The 15,172-nt window shown below is 37.8% G+C and overlaps 1 protein-coding gene across 2 annotated transcripts in view; it reads left to right on the top strand.

Annotated features, from left to right (window-relative positions):
* Positions 1–15,172, top strand: part of LOC122720596 (KN motif and ankyrin repeat domain-containing protein 1) — a 50,858-nt gene that overhangs the window by 11,795 nt on the left and 23,891 nt on the right. Inside the window, exon 1 of one of the 2 annotated variants that reach the window (XM_043947395.1) lies at positions 13,693–13,823. The exons of the other annotated variant lie outside the window; for it this stretch is intronic. The gene's annotated coding sequence lies outside the window, so the exon portion shown is untranslated. Of the gene's footprint in view, positions 1–13,692; positions 13,824–15,172 lie in introns of those variants that run through there. 2 annotated transcript variants of the gene reach the window in all.

Here is a 15,172-nt window from a genome sequence, read left to right as displayed (position 1 = left end):
AGTTGATTGTATACAGCTACAAGCTGGAACCAGTTTTTTATTTTTTTTCGACCACATCTCGTTCACATCTTGCGCCATCTTCAAAATGATTGGAATAGTCGGTGAAAAAAACAGAAGCCTTTATAATTATAATAAAATAATTGATTTCTGATTTCGATTCATAAGAATATTTTACATAAAATTATAAATTCTAAAGGCAATACAATAAGACATTTTCCGTCGAATCTTAATCTCGAATGAATCTCCTCGATTTCCTCGATTCGAAGATAGAAATATAAAATCGCCGTTTTAATTGAAAGATCTCGAAACGTTTCTTGCCGACACAATGCAACTCGAAACTCGCATTCAACAAACTGAATACACCTTTTAGCGCCTGCTTTGTTATTGTAATCAGAAGCCTGATAAATGGAAACGCAAAAGCGGAAAATCAAGGAAAGGAAGAAATATATATATATATCCACCCCTTTATTACAACGAATATCTTTTCTTAATTATCGAATTCTCGATTTTAAAAATTTTAATCGTAAAAATAACTTCCAAACGTTTATTCAAAATTCAAAACAATTGTAAGAAATATTTAAATTTCGTAAAATCAATTTGGAATAATTTCACAATCGTTTTCATTTCGCGAATCGATCAGTTTTGCACGAACGAATTCTCCCCGTTTCCCCGAAACACGGTCGAGAATAACGTAAATCATCCGGTCAATTAGAGAAAACCTTCGAACGCCCCCCTCCCCTCGCGTCGAAAGCGAGCACAATGCACCCTCGTGCGTGTCAAACGCAAGAACCGTATTGGTGACTGTGCTTTTTAATCCCTCGTTCGTGGCACAACAACCCGGAAACAATCCAACAATCCTCCTCCGTTCCGGGGACACGTTCGTAATCCCCATGCGACGGAAAACGTGGCGAGGTGGCAAAAACTCCGGCGCTGATCGAAAGGAGAGGGCCACGAGGGTATAACGACGCGTGGCAAGAAGCTTGGGAATGGGGCGGGGAGTCGAGGCGAAGGAGGAGGCAAAAAGGAAGGAGAAGCGAGGAGAACGTTAAGGATGCAAAGAGAGAGAGAGAGAGAGAGAGAGAGAGAGAAAGGATAGAGAAAGAAAGGAGGAGAGGGAATGCGAGAGCGAGTTAATTTGGTCGTATATATTGTGCGTTTGTGCAGTTAGGAATAAAAAGGGTTAAAAGGGAGAAACGAGAGGAAATAAAAACAGAATAAGAAATAGGGTGGAATAAAGTCTAGTGTGCTTGTCAAGTTGAAGAGGATAAAAAAAGGAAAGCGATAAAAAATAATGAAATATGATGAGAGAGAGAAAAGAGAAGAGAAGAGACAAATAAAGTTGATCCTGCAGGTTCTTCTTTCTTAAAATTTATTAATATTATCGTACAAATTGTTCTAGAGATTTTTTCTTTTTGCCGATACAATTTTTATAAAAATTTTTGTTTGAAAACTGATACTTTTCACCGTGTATATCGCGCATTGTAAAATTGAAGGTGGAAAGAGAAGAATGATAAAAAGATATTCAAAAAAAAAAAGCGAAAAAAACTTTATCCAACATCATAGAGAGACAGGCTCGCTCTCTCGTGTTTCGAAAAACACGAACGCCGCGCGAGGCTTTGTCGCTTCTCTTCTCGCCAGTTTAGGCAGAAAATACACCGGTCATTCGGTTTTCTCGCGCTCCTCGTATCGCCTGTTATTTATACCTGGTGGTTACGCCTCGATTTTCATTCCTTCGTCCTCTTCGCCCTCGTTTTGCGTGCGCATTGTCGCGTCGGATCTCGTTCTGCTATTCCTTCGAGATGCCTTCCCCGTCTCCCTCCACCATCCCCGCTCCATCCGCAGAAAACGAGTCGACGATTTTCCATAAAATGTCCGGCAATAAAAACAGCGGGGAACGACGACGACGACGACGACGACCACGGGTCCAACGGATGAAATTATATTCAAACGACGTTCGAACGCTGTTCCCCCTCCCTTCCCCCACTCACTTCTCAGATCGTCGACGAGGCATCTAATGGAATCTACAAACGGCCGAGCTGCGTATATGGAGGAGGAGAGCGTTGTTCGCGCGAAATGTCCCCGGTTGCCGGTCTTTAAAGCTCTCTTAAAGGAATACTTGCTGCTTGTATGAACCGGGTCGTGCGTTATTCATGTGGCGCACGCGTGTGCGTAATGTGCATGGGCGAACGAGAAAGGCTGATAGAGGTAAGCCCACGTGAGCTCTCTTATGCTCCATGAAACGTACCGGGTGGAACCAAGTGTCCGAGCCGTAAAACCCTTCTGGGATTAGCCATTCCCTCGACGTTTCCTCGCCAGGGGAGAAACGACGCAATCATCCATTACGATTCGGTACAAAAAAGATTGAAAGAAAAAAAAGGAAAAGAAGCGGAAAGTCGTCGATCATGATTAATCGTTGGAAATGAAATTCTCCGGTCTCGATTTTCGCTCAGATTTTTACGAATCGACACGATTCGTCGTTGAACGAAGTATCGAACGTTCGTTTAATCCTGAAACATCCGCGATTATATATATATATCGATAAGAGAGAGAGAGAGAGAGAGAGAGCAAAATCTCGAAGGAGTCAAAAGGAGTCTCTCTCCGTCTCCTTTCACCCTCGAGCTTTCAACTTCCGGTCCAGATTACTCCTCTCCTCCGCGAAGAAGAAGAAGGAGGAGGATTCTATCGATCGCGTAGGAGCAGCCGAGAACCGAGTTCTGATATCGACAGCGCGAAAATTTACGTTGCTTCGAAGCGATTAAACGAGGAGGATCTCTCCCTCCTTCCGCTTCCTTCGCTTGCTTCGAGAGTCGAGCGGAATACGGATGTTCGTTCCATCCTCCCCCGATTATCGTCGTTACACGCGAATATAAATAAATATGCGTGAACAAAATAACACGACGATAATAGAGAAAGTGATTGGCCGAAAGCGTTTCCAAGGCACCCCTTACATTCGATCACCCACACTCTGCACTTCTCCTCTCCGTGCACGCGAGAGGAGAAAACACACGGCGCGGCGTCGTCGTCGTCGTCTCCGCCGCCGCCGCCGCCGCCCACGCGGCTTACGCCTTCGTGAAGGCTGTCGGTTGCATCAGGCCCTGGTGTTACAGGCCCAATAAAGGAGCACTCACACACGCGTGACACGGGTGAAACGAGCCGCGATAAAGGAGAAAATAAAGAGAGGAAGTCTAGCGGGTATAATTAATTCACGGAAAGAGGAGAAATTGCGAATTGTCCTCGATGCCGTGACGCGAGATTGCATCGTGCCTGTCTTCGATCGCGTTATTTGATCGTTATTTGAACGGTCATTAGCATAACGAGGCATATTTGATTTATATATATATATATTGTTATACACGTCGAGATACTCGGTTTGAATCTGTTTCACGTATGGTGAATAGATTTTCTAGGTCGAACAAATTTCAATCCTTGACTGATCCTTGACTCTAGATAGAGTAGAGATTATATCGTGGAATATTATATCGAGTAAAAAAAGATTTATATCTTTTATAAACGAATGCTCGATTCGAGGGATATAATCATATTTTTTATTTCTTTTTTTTTTTTTTTATATCAGCATCGGCTTATTTATGTATCGGCTTCTCTCGATATTTGCAGAGGATACGTTTCATACGTCCCTCTTCCATTTCCACACATACACACGCTTGGCATCCTTTCCTCAAAGATTTGCCAACTCTTTCGAAAATGTCGGATTCCTGTCGAATTATTTGACAAGCAAGCTGGATTCGGTTTCGTTAAAGTCGTTTATCGGCGAGGAATTGGCACAATTCTGTTACGATGTGTGCCAATTCCTCGCCGATTTGTGTCCTGTATATATGAAAACGAGAACGTTCAGTCAAACGTGGTATTTATATAAATATCGAGAAAAATGTAAATGCAAAATACGTGGAAAACCGGTGCAATGATATCACGATGTTAATACGTGTAACGATACAAGAAAATGATCACATATTGAAAACGATTTCGAATTTTCGAATGTACCATGCGAATCTTTCTTTTTAAACATCCTGTGAATTGTAAATTTTTATTACAACTTACTGTATAAAGGAAAAAAGGAAAAGAAACAACTGACGAGTAATTCCTCGAGTTGTATAAAACTTGAATAATAACGTGGAAATTGATTTTCTACGTTAACAATATCGCGAAGGGGAAATATAATTTGTTATGAACGATGAAGCCAAATGGTGGAATAACTCCAACTCGCTAAGAATAGTTCTCTCGATCTCTCTCTCGTAGGATTTAATGCTCGAAGCGAAGAATGAAAATGGCTACGCGCGATTGACGCGGGATTAATGCGCGTTTCTATTTCTCGAACAACAAGAGTATTTAATCACGCCGACTGCTCGATTCGTTCGAAATACAACGCGCTCTCGTGCGATCGATTTCCTCGCCTCGACGTTTCATCTGGGAAGAGAAATATCGCGCGTCCTTCTTCCCATTCCTTTTCGTTTGTCATCCATTTCGATTCCGAGATGTTAATTGAATTTATATGGGACGATTATGCAAAAATTCTCGATCGATTATATCGATTTTGCATCGAAGCAAGGAGCTGTGGTGGAGCAATGCTCGTGGAACACAGTATATAAGAATGTTAACGCAACCACGTTAACGCGCACCAATATCTTTCGAGTCGGTTTAAAATTTCGGCCTCGACAAATTGGAAAATGAAAGTTGCGCCGATCGTTGAGATTGCCTGCCTCATTTTCGTTCTAACGAGCGGTTTCGCGATGGAATATACGATAGGTGATAAATTAGACGTTTGATTTAACGACTGTCTCCTCCATGGAATTATCTCCAATCCCGTGTTTATTATCCGCTTGGTTATACGTTACAACTAACCTATAAATTATTTCACGGAATGAAACATCTCTATATTTGAATTTTTCCATTTTCCACGTTCGATTATCATTCATAATATTCATTATTCCGCTCAATTTACCATTATAACCTAATTATACAATTATACGACCACGTCTGATTAATTAGGATATCCAATTACCTCGCTTCGGTAACAAACAACGGAAAAATGATTTATTATCATGGATAAGTAACCTAATTATTAGTTATTTCGTTATATGTAATTAATCGCGTCGAACATACGTCTCGTCACGAATTACTTTACGCAAAATCACCTCTCGAACCGTTTCGCTCTTTCGATCGAATCGTCATTTTTTTCCATCGATTTTTCTCGCCGAGTCGCGGACAAAGATCGTAGACGCGATCGAGGATGCCGAGGAAGTAACAGGCCGGAAGTCGTTCATTCGGCCGACGATATCTATGCAAAAGAGGAGAGGTCTGGCTGATCCTTCGTTCTTCAACCGTATATTCGATTCGTATATTCGATTTCTTCTTCTCCACCGCGTTCTCTACGAATAGTAGCTAGGAAACGACATTCGATCCCGAGCGCAATTGTATTCGCGGCTTTGTTGTTTTTGCTCGGCAAACCGCACCGGTAATTGCATCTCGTCATTTTTCATAGCTATAACTCTCGCCTGTCTGTCTCTCGCCTTCTTCCTGCATGTGCAACGCACTCGGCTCCTTTATTTCCACGAGCGATATTTCCTCGTGGAAAAAATTAAAAATTTTTCTAACGGACCATTGGCGGGGAACAAGTGGCGGTAATTTCGAATTCTCGAACTTATTCTCTCAGACGATTACTCTTCTAGTATGTCGAATACGAGTCGTTTGCTAATTTTATATATATATCTTGGTTTCGAAGGAGAAAATATACGACAGATTAAAATTTCGTAATGGAGTTTCGTGATGGATTAATTTTGTCTCTCGTGCAGTTATCGTGCGAGGAAAAAAGGCGAGAAAATTTTTCGTACGTGGAAAGTTTCTTGGATCAAGGTTGACATTGCGACGGCTTCCTATCGGCCAGGAATGTTTTCGGTTAAAAATATGGCCGGCCGCCGTTACCTATAATTAACCACGGTCGATAGACTGTGAAGTCAATCTAATTTCTTCCGGCGCGAAAATAAAGCGACGCGTGTTTAAATTTGTTTGTTTCTTTTTTTTTTTTTTTTTAATCTATCAGATCTGGGAGAAAAATGGCAGGAATGACGGTCGATTGAGTCATTGGCGGGCATTGAAAAATGGCGATGAGATAATCCAAATCGTTCGTCGATCAAAAGCTAATCAAAATCTAATATATTGCAAATGGACTCGTAATCAATTCGTAATCGTTAAAATGTGAAAAAGATGAACATAATGGGCGCGAAGGGGGAAAGTTGAAGAGAAATTTTTTTTTTTTTTTTTAAAGGGGAAGAAAGTGCAGTTTTCGCGAAACATAAAAGAGAAAACTAGTCGTCGACCATACATTACACTTTAAAAGAAGAATTCACAAAGATTTCGAAAGACGACGTTTTAAAACACGTTCCTTTTTTATTAAATATGTACATCAGCATTCCTCATTACGATCTTCTCATCACGATCTTCTTCTCAACCATTCATCGGCTTCGATGACTTTTCATTACGAAGATCAATCAGGAGGAATCGATAGCTTAACCCTGTCCTGATCGATAGAAGATACTCGCGAGTCCAACTCCTATTTATATCCTATTACCGAGCTAAGCGAGAAATAGAGAGATCAATTTCACGCTTAACTAAATCACGCGTATTGGCGTGTCGAGAAATCCTTGAATCCGTGCACGGTTCATTGTGTTCACGGTGTGTGTATTTTAATTAAACGTTGCCGCTACGTCGAATATAAATACAAATATTTTAGAACAGAACTTTCGTCTCGAAGTTAATAAAAATCTTTTATTCCGCTTTGTCGAAAGTAGCGTTTCACCGTCGCAGGAAAAAAAAGAAATAATAAAAAATACGATGTCGATTCGATCTCGTGTTCTCCGACAAACTACGATGCGCGGAACTAATTCGAAGGAAAAGTCGTAGCCTCGGCTATGAACGGAATCTCCATTAATCGAAATCGAAACTTCGTTCCGTGGCGAGAAAATAGTTTTCAAATTGAAACAAGTTTACAATAGAATCTTTATCTATAATCATTCTAGATGTATTCCTGTTTGAATATGCTCCATTTCATCGAAAACATCGGCGCAACGATCTTCGTCGAGCAAGATTAACCGGTTTACTTTCCATTTGTTTTGTCGGCAAATTTCACTCCCCCCGTTTTAACTCCGTCGATATTTGTAAACTGTCGAAACTAAATAGGAGGTAATTAGGAAACTTGAGTCATTCGGTGCGTGACACGGGCCAACCGTGCTATTCAATATCCATCCAAAACTGGCAACGCGTTTAGAATATTAATAATATATAACAGTGAAATTTTACAAATTGCTAGTTGGTGTAATAAGCAACGAGTTATCGATAACGAGATACAAATTGCACGGCAATTTTATAAAATATAAATCGCTTAAATTAACATATTTAACTTGTAAAATTCTAACTCGTCGATTTAAATTAATAGATATTATTAGTTGGTAAATTGTATGTGAAAAATTCGTACGCGATTCTAAACAGTGATTTACACAAGATATTTTATTTTACTAGTAATATCACGTAGAAAATGATTCTTTTAAATTAGTGCAAAGTTTATTTTTTCTCGATTTATTCGTTCCTGTTTTCTAATAATAATCATTATTATTATTGTATTGTAACGTGAAATTATAACTTGTCGATTTAAATTAATAGATATTATTAGTTGATAAATTATACATGAAAGATTCTAAACAGTAATTTACACAAGATATTTTATTTCACTAATAATAATTAGTACAAAAATTAGTACAGAGTTTGTCTCTTCTCGATTTATTCGTCCGTATTTTCTGACATTATTATTATTGTATTTAACGTGAAATTCTAACTTGTCAATTTTATTAATGAATATTATTATCAGTTAATAAATTACAAATTAATCACACACGGAAAAAAACGAACGACTCTTTCAAATTAGTTTTCTCGGTTCCTCATCGATTCATTTTTATCAAAGGATATTATTAATCAATGAATCGATATCGAAAAAATATTTTCCTTTTCAGAAATTAATCAATAATGTGTGAAAAAAGAAACGACTCTTTCAAATTGCTATATTCCTCGTCCTTCCTTCGCTTATTCGTTCATATTTTTTTTCTCATCGTATTCAATTTTTATCAAAGGATATCATTATCATTAGTTAAGGAATCGATAAAAAATATTTTCCTTTTCAGAAATTAATCAATAATGTGTGAAAAAAGAAACGACTCTTTCAAATTGCTATATTCCTCGTCCTTCCTTCGCTTATTCGTTCATATTTTTTTCTCATCGTATTCAATTTTAATCAAAGGATATCTTCATCATTAGTTAAGGAATCGATAAAAATATTTTCTTTTTCAGAAATTAATCAACCGACAGTAATGTGTGAAAAAAGGAACGATTCTTTCAAATTGCTATATTCCTCGTCGTTCGCTTAGTCGCTCGTGTTTTTTTCTCATCGTATTCAATTTTTATCAAAGGATATTATTAATCAATGAATCGATATCGAAAAGATATTTTCCTTTTCAGAAATTAATCAATAACGTGTGAAAAAAAGGAACAACTCTTTCAAATTAGTACGAGTTCCTCGCCGGCTTACTCGTTCATGTTTTCTGTCAACGGGCAAAAAGTATTTCCTGTTTTTACACAGGAGGGCACAGAGAAAGGACAGAGAAAGAAGAGGGCAGGGCTAAGAAAATGACAAAAATACACGGATGGCCGCGGTCGTCATCCGGTCGGTGCGCGATATTTTCGTCGCGCGTTCATTGAGAAAAGTGTTTAATGGGCCACCACGAGTACGAGCAGCGTGGACGAGTTGCCGCTCGTATTTATCGTATATACACTCGCTCGTATCCAACAATCCCTCGAACGAGAAATCCTTGTTGCTGTAAACGTGACACGTCTCGAATCCCCAAAAGAAATCTTGATCTCTGTTTTCTAGCGGGCTGGTTATTCGAGTGTACGCTCAAAAAAGTGAAGTGGTGGCGCTACCGTTTATAATAAAATTTACGCGGATTCGCGGATCTCCAACTTTGTGCTTCGTCCCTTCTTTACGACCAACTTCTTTTCTTCTTCCTCTCACCGACCGTTAAACTTTGCTGTCGTTTCTCTGTGTTTGCTCAACAAACAAGGGGTGTGTGGAACGTACGCTTCCAAGAATTCTGAAATTCTATTTTTAAAACGTACAAAGAGTGAAAGAGATAATTTTTATTGTTTTTTTTTTTTATGATGATTTTTCAGCTAAACAAGATTATTTCGACAATTGTCTGATTAAAAAAAAAAAAAACAATCCGTTTAAAGATCTTTTTCGAAAACAAACGACGAATTCGCCGGTGAATTTTTAATATTAAAAAAAAAAAAAACCTTGAGACGTAACGCGTACGCTAATATTATGACGAACGATATTTAAGATAAGCAGATAAAGAACACAAATATATTTATATCACGAAAGGAAAATTGATAAATATACCTCCTCCTCGAGAAAATGAGATACGACTCGATCATCGTTCTCCTCTCCTGGTGGTCTTCAATTTGCGATGAAGTTTCTCTCTCTCTCTCTCTCTCTCGACTGATGAATGGACTCGTGTACACGTCCATACACGCTTTCACGAGAAAAAGGATCTCGAAAGGAAACAGAGAGGAGATCAACGACGCGGTTAAGCGTATGATTTACACGCGTCTACGGAAGTTTAAGTGCTTCCTTCAAGACGTTCAAGACGTCCATTCCGGTGGAGGGTGTTTAATCTCCATCAGGACGCATCCACCTCATCATCCACGGCGGCCGCTTTGACTCGTGCATGACTTTTTATCTCTTGCACGCGCTCCACTCTTACTCCTATTTATACACGCTCTGCGCTCTGTGCTCGTTACTATCTGACCGTGCAACACACGGGGTTAACGTTATTCCCTTCGAGAGCGAGAGGGGAAATGGAGGAAAGGGGAGAGAAAGGAAGAGAAAGAGAGAAAGAGAGAGGAAAAAAATCGACAAAGTTAGGATTAAACGGTGGGAAAACAGGAAATTAATTGCTCTCGCGTCCCGTTAATTCTTTCTGCCTCTCTCGCGCATTACATTTTAATTATACACACCGTAGCAATTACTAGGCTACGATTTTTAACCGAACGATTCACCGCGTTGGCTTGCGAGTGAGAATCGGTGTAACAGGATCTTTAATCATCCTCCAGGCTTAATTTCCCTTCCCTAGGATTATACATATTTTCTAAACTTGTAATTTCATACCCTCTTGAAATATCGAGCTTCGCTCTCGCGATGAATTACGAAATTCTACGAATTTATTTATCAATTTCAAGAATTGGAAGTAACGAACTTGGAGAATAAATTGCATTTCCTTGAGGATTAAGAAATATATATCGCGATGTATAAATATGTCAAAATTTCAATATGAAATTGACTCGATCTTTTATTATTCTTCTTTCGAAACGATAAAATTTATTCCAAATTTTCCGCGAGTGCAATCGAATTCTTCTCTTCGTTTTCGATTGAATTACACCATTTTTCTCCCCTTCGAGAAAGGAGAGAAACGGAGAGCGCCACCTACGCGGTGATTCCCCGCGTTCCGAGTCGTTCAAGTCGTAAATAAAATGGCGAACAAATTGTCCGGACAATGAGGAGGTTGGTGGAAAAGCATCGACGGCTTTGTTGCTGGCGGCGGCAAAAGGAACTTCATAATCGCGTTTGTCATGCGATTTCTTCTCTATTGTTTACAGGCCATTGTACGGCTGGAAGTATATCGCGAGTGAAACGGACAAAGAGTACAATGCCGAAGGTTGTTTGCAATAACGTATACAACACCCGCGGAATCTCTTATCCGATGCGTGAAGAATATTTGTTCTTCACGCAAACGATTCTTTTCCTCTGCCGCGATAAAATTTTCCTCCAATTTTCTTTTATAATATATCTCAAGAAAACAAGTTAATTAACAACTCTGCATGGAATAGTACTCAAAATTGTGGATCGTAGTGTTTGACGCATTGCTCTCTTTAATTTGCAATTGATATCATTGAATCGTAGATGATTGTAACGGTTTGAATTGAAGTTATTTTGAAATATTTTGAGACATATATTATAAAATTATATACAATATATTATATACAAAAATTATATACAAATATAAACATAAAATTGGTAATCTTTGTCGTGTGATGCACAGAATACAAGCAACAAATTCTTTTATATCGTGAAAAACAAAATAATTAATATTGGACTCTGCATGGAATAGTACTCAAAATACGTGATTCAGTAATATTGTGGATCGCAGTGTTTGACGCATTGCTCTTTAATTTGCAATTGATATCATTGAATCGTAGATGATTATAATTGAATTGAAGTTATTTTGAAATATTTTGAGACTTAAATATTATAAAATTGGTAATCTTTGTCGTGTGATGCACAGAATACAAGCAACAAATTCTTTTATAATCTATCCTAGAAAATAAGTTAATTAACATTGAACTCTGCATGGAATAGTATTAATTCAAAATACATATTGCGTAGATGCGCAAGTGCTTGACACATTGTTCTCTTTAATTTGCAATTGATATCATTGAATCGTAAATGATTGTAACAGTTTGAATTGAAGTAAGTTATTTTGAAATATTTTGAGCGATAAATGTTGTTGGTAATCTTTGTCAAGTAACAAATTGATCTTATGGATAACAGAGTTTTTATAGGTCACGCGATATCAGTTGAGATATCTTTATTTATTCGTTTTCGTTTTTTACGATATAAGAAATTTTATTATATTTTTCTTCGAAAGAATGTTGCATTCTATTTTCGAAGCACGAAAAAATCATTCCAAAAAAAAAAAAAAATTTGTCTTTCTTATGATACTTTTGTTTGATATTTATTCATACGTAGCGATGATTTCGAAGAAACAAAGAAAGAGAGAAATTTTCTTTATAGCGGATTTACGTCGAGTTTTTTTTTACGAGAACTTTTACGAGAAATTGAAAGAAAAGCTTTTTAATTTAAAATAAATTAGCTGGCTTCTAGAAAAATAAAAAGCAATAACAACAAATGTGTATATGTTTATTAATCAGTAAAAATAAATTGCTCACCCATGTACCCAAGCATCAATATTCAAATACACCGTTTTTTATTAAGTATATTATAATATAGTGGCTGTCTGATTTTACCTTAGCCATGAAAACGCGCAATAATGCTTGAGCGATCATTGGTGTATAAATTATCTGCAAACAATTTTTTACACTACATCTAATACATCCATCTGGAAAAAGAACTATCATTTGCGAAACGTAGCGTTGATAAACATATAATTTACATAACATATAAACCTTACCGTCATTTTCATTAATTACACGTATACCAATAATATTTCCTTTATCATGGTTGATTTCGAATAGAACCTTCAAAATAATAACATTTATTTATTTTTTTTTTCCTTCTCTTCCATATCTTTGTTGCATTAAACTTTCATGATCACTTTTCTTTCGCTATTCGTCATTAATATTCCTATTATTATTAATATTATTATTATTATTATTAATAATAATATTAACTATTGCAATAAAATTCAAAGAGATCGAGAGGAAATCGTTTGCAATCGACTCGCCAATAACGTAGAAAGTTAAAGTTAATCTCTAAACGCGATTAATACTACCTAATTGAAACCGATCGAAGAGAAACATCAACGTGTGAAAGTGACACCGTCCACACTCTCTCTGAATGCTATCAGCTGGTCGGTTTATCGGTTAAACCGGCGTATCGATCCATTCGAGAATAGGCAGGCAGTGCCAATTTCACAATCTCCGTTAACTTCACACGCTCGGAATTTCGTGGAGGAGGATGACTTTTGCTTCCTGTTTCCTGGAAATTAGTTCGCTTTCCATTCGCTCGAGGACGGTCCTTTCCCTACGTGTAAATATACGTATGAGTCGTTTGCTGTCGTCCCTTCACGACAATTTCACGGCAACACGAACGGAGTCGTGTAAGTACCTCGTGCCCCCTTGCAGTTCGTACTATTGGAAAGTCGACGACTCGAAAGTTTAACGCGAGGATGAGCTCAGTTTGTCGTCTTTCGCAACGTTTCGCGACGAAGATTGAACTTTTTGGGGAGGGAAAGGGGGGGAATATATCGAAAATATACGATCGCGGATTCGTTCGAGAATTCATGTATGATGATATGTAGAGCAAGGTTATTATATTTACTCGTCTAAATTCAATTGTATTAACTCTTTGCTCGTTTTAAGTTTTTCTAAAAGTTTCGTTGGACGTTTGAAAATCCAATTAATTTAATTCCCCTCGTATCGTCTCTTATCTTTTTTGAAACACGAATATGACGTGAGCGAGCAGTATCACCGACGTATCACGAATATCTGTTTAATATAACGCGTCATTTCATTTAACTGTCACGCGAAGAGTTAATGAAAAAAATATGAACGAATAAATTAAACGAAACGAATTGTATTTATGTAGTTTTTTCTTTTATTTCTTTTTTTTTTTTTTTTTTTTTAGTTGGAAAAATTTTTAGAAAAGAATTTGTTCGAGTCTCAAATTCTCCGTCCGATCATCGTCGATGATTAATAATTAATCGAATTTATCGATGAGTAATTAATTAACGAAATAGGTATAACATAAATAGAGAGGTTTATCATTGAAAATTATCGATAATAGAACAGATAAAGGCGGCGGTACACGTCAAAAGCGATCAGTCGTCGAGGAATCGGCGTTGCACGCGCACGTCGTATCCGTTGTTTGAATTTCAATGCTCGCCACTTTCGAAGGATTCGGGTGAAAGAGAGTTTCGTTTTCCATCCATCCCGAAATTCGACGCGGAGCCTATACCCTATACGTGGTAAATATTCACAGACCATTTTCATTTATCGAGATAAATCCGTTTCTAAACAAACAACGTTGTCGCATCTACCAAGATAACGATTGCCACCGTTTCTTCCATTAAAACGATAACGCAACAGGTAAACACGTTGAACGAAACGGGCTTTCGAAAAAAATGTTTTTCAACCACCGTCAAATTCTGTATATTTCCACGAATATTATATTTACAAGTAATTTCATGCGAGCATCTCGCGTTTATATCTCGCTTTATATCTTCGAAGTAATTAATCAACTTCCTCCCCTCCCTCCCTCCCCCCAAAAAAAGATTGGATAAATCCTCGCAACTCGTTTCTCGTTTATTTCATAATTTACTTTTCAATCACATTCTCGAATAAATACGAATTCTTCTTAAATTCTCCTCTATCCTCGTAAATATAAAACGTTCAAAAATCAAAAACGTCTCCAGGAAGATCCCGTTGATAAAACGTCTCGTTGCATCAACCTCCGTACGCAACGAGCCGCAAGTTTCTATTTTCTTCTCCTTCGAAGAAATAATCCTAGCTCGTGAGAGGAATACTCGTCCGAGGAGGATCCGCTATGATCTCTCTCTCTCTCTCTCTCTCTCTCTCTCTCTCTCTCTCTCTCTCTCTCTCTCGTAAACGAGAACGTAATAAATATATTTCATAGAGTTCGGTTTCGTACGCGTCTCTTATCACGAGGATCGAATTTTCTTGTGCGTGGAGGACGTGACGCCTCATTAAAAATTAACGAGGCTGGCTGGCGAGGAAAGGAGGAAATGCGTTGTTACGTGTTCGCCTCTAAGATCCTCTATTCCGCCCGGTCCTCTACGACCTCGAGCCGATCGCTGCTTGAATCCTAATTGTTTCTTGGGAACGGTGGCTTGGTAAATGTATCACGTACACGCGGCGCAAAGTTTCCAGGCCAAGGATTAAAAAGGGCCTAGGAGAATTTCGAAATCCACCTAACCGTGAACTATCCACTTTTCCCAACTCGTTATTTAACGATCTAAATTTTTTTAATTATCAATATCTTCGGTATTATTATTGGGTCAATCGGGTCATCGATAATTTCTATATCTTTGGAAAAATTGGAAACAATAATTTTTCGATTCGCGAAACTTATAAAACTTATAAAAATATAAGAAACACGTTCGAATCCATATCTGTGCATGTTGGATAAAAAAAAATATCGCGCGTTAAATTAATATTCTCGAGAGAATTAAAATCAATTTCCTCTCTTATCATAAAATGATAAAAAAAAAAAAAAAGAAAAATCGTGGAATAAAATTTCTCGAACGATGAAAAAAACAAAGGCAAAGAATCTAACGGATCTAAATCATTCTCCCTA

The sequence above is a fragment of the Apis laboriosa genome, unplaced genomic scaffold (genome assembly GCF_014066325.1).
Source record: "Apis laboriosa isolate Shangri-la unplaced genomic scaffold, ASM1406632v1 scaffold12_cov154, whole genome shotgun sequence".
In the NCBI taxonomy this organism is placed as follows: domain Eukaryota; kingdom Metazoa; phylum Arthropoda; class Insecta; order Hymenoptera; family Apidae; genus Apis; species Apis laboriosa.
Note: the sequence above shows the minus strand (reverse complement) of the source record. Positions and strands in the feature narration are given on the sequence as shown.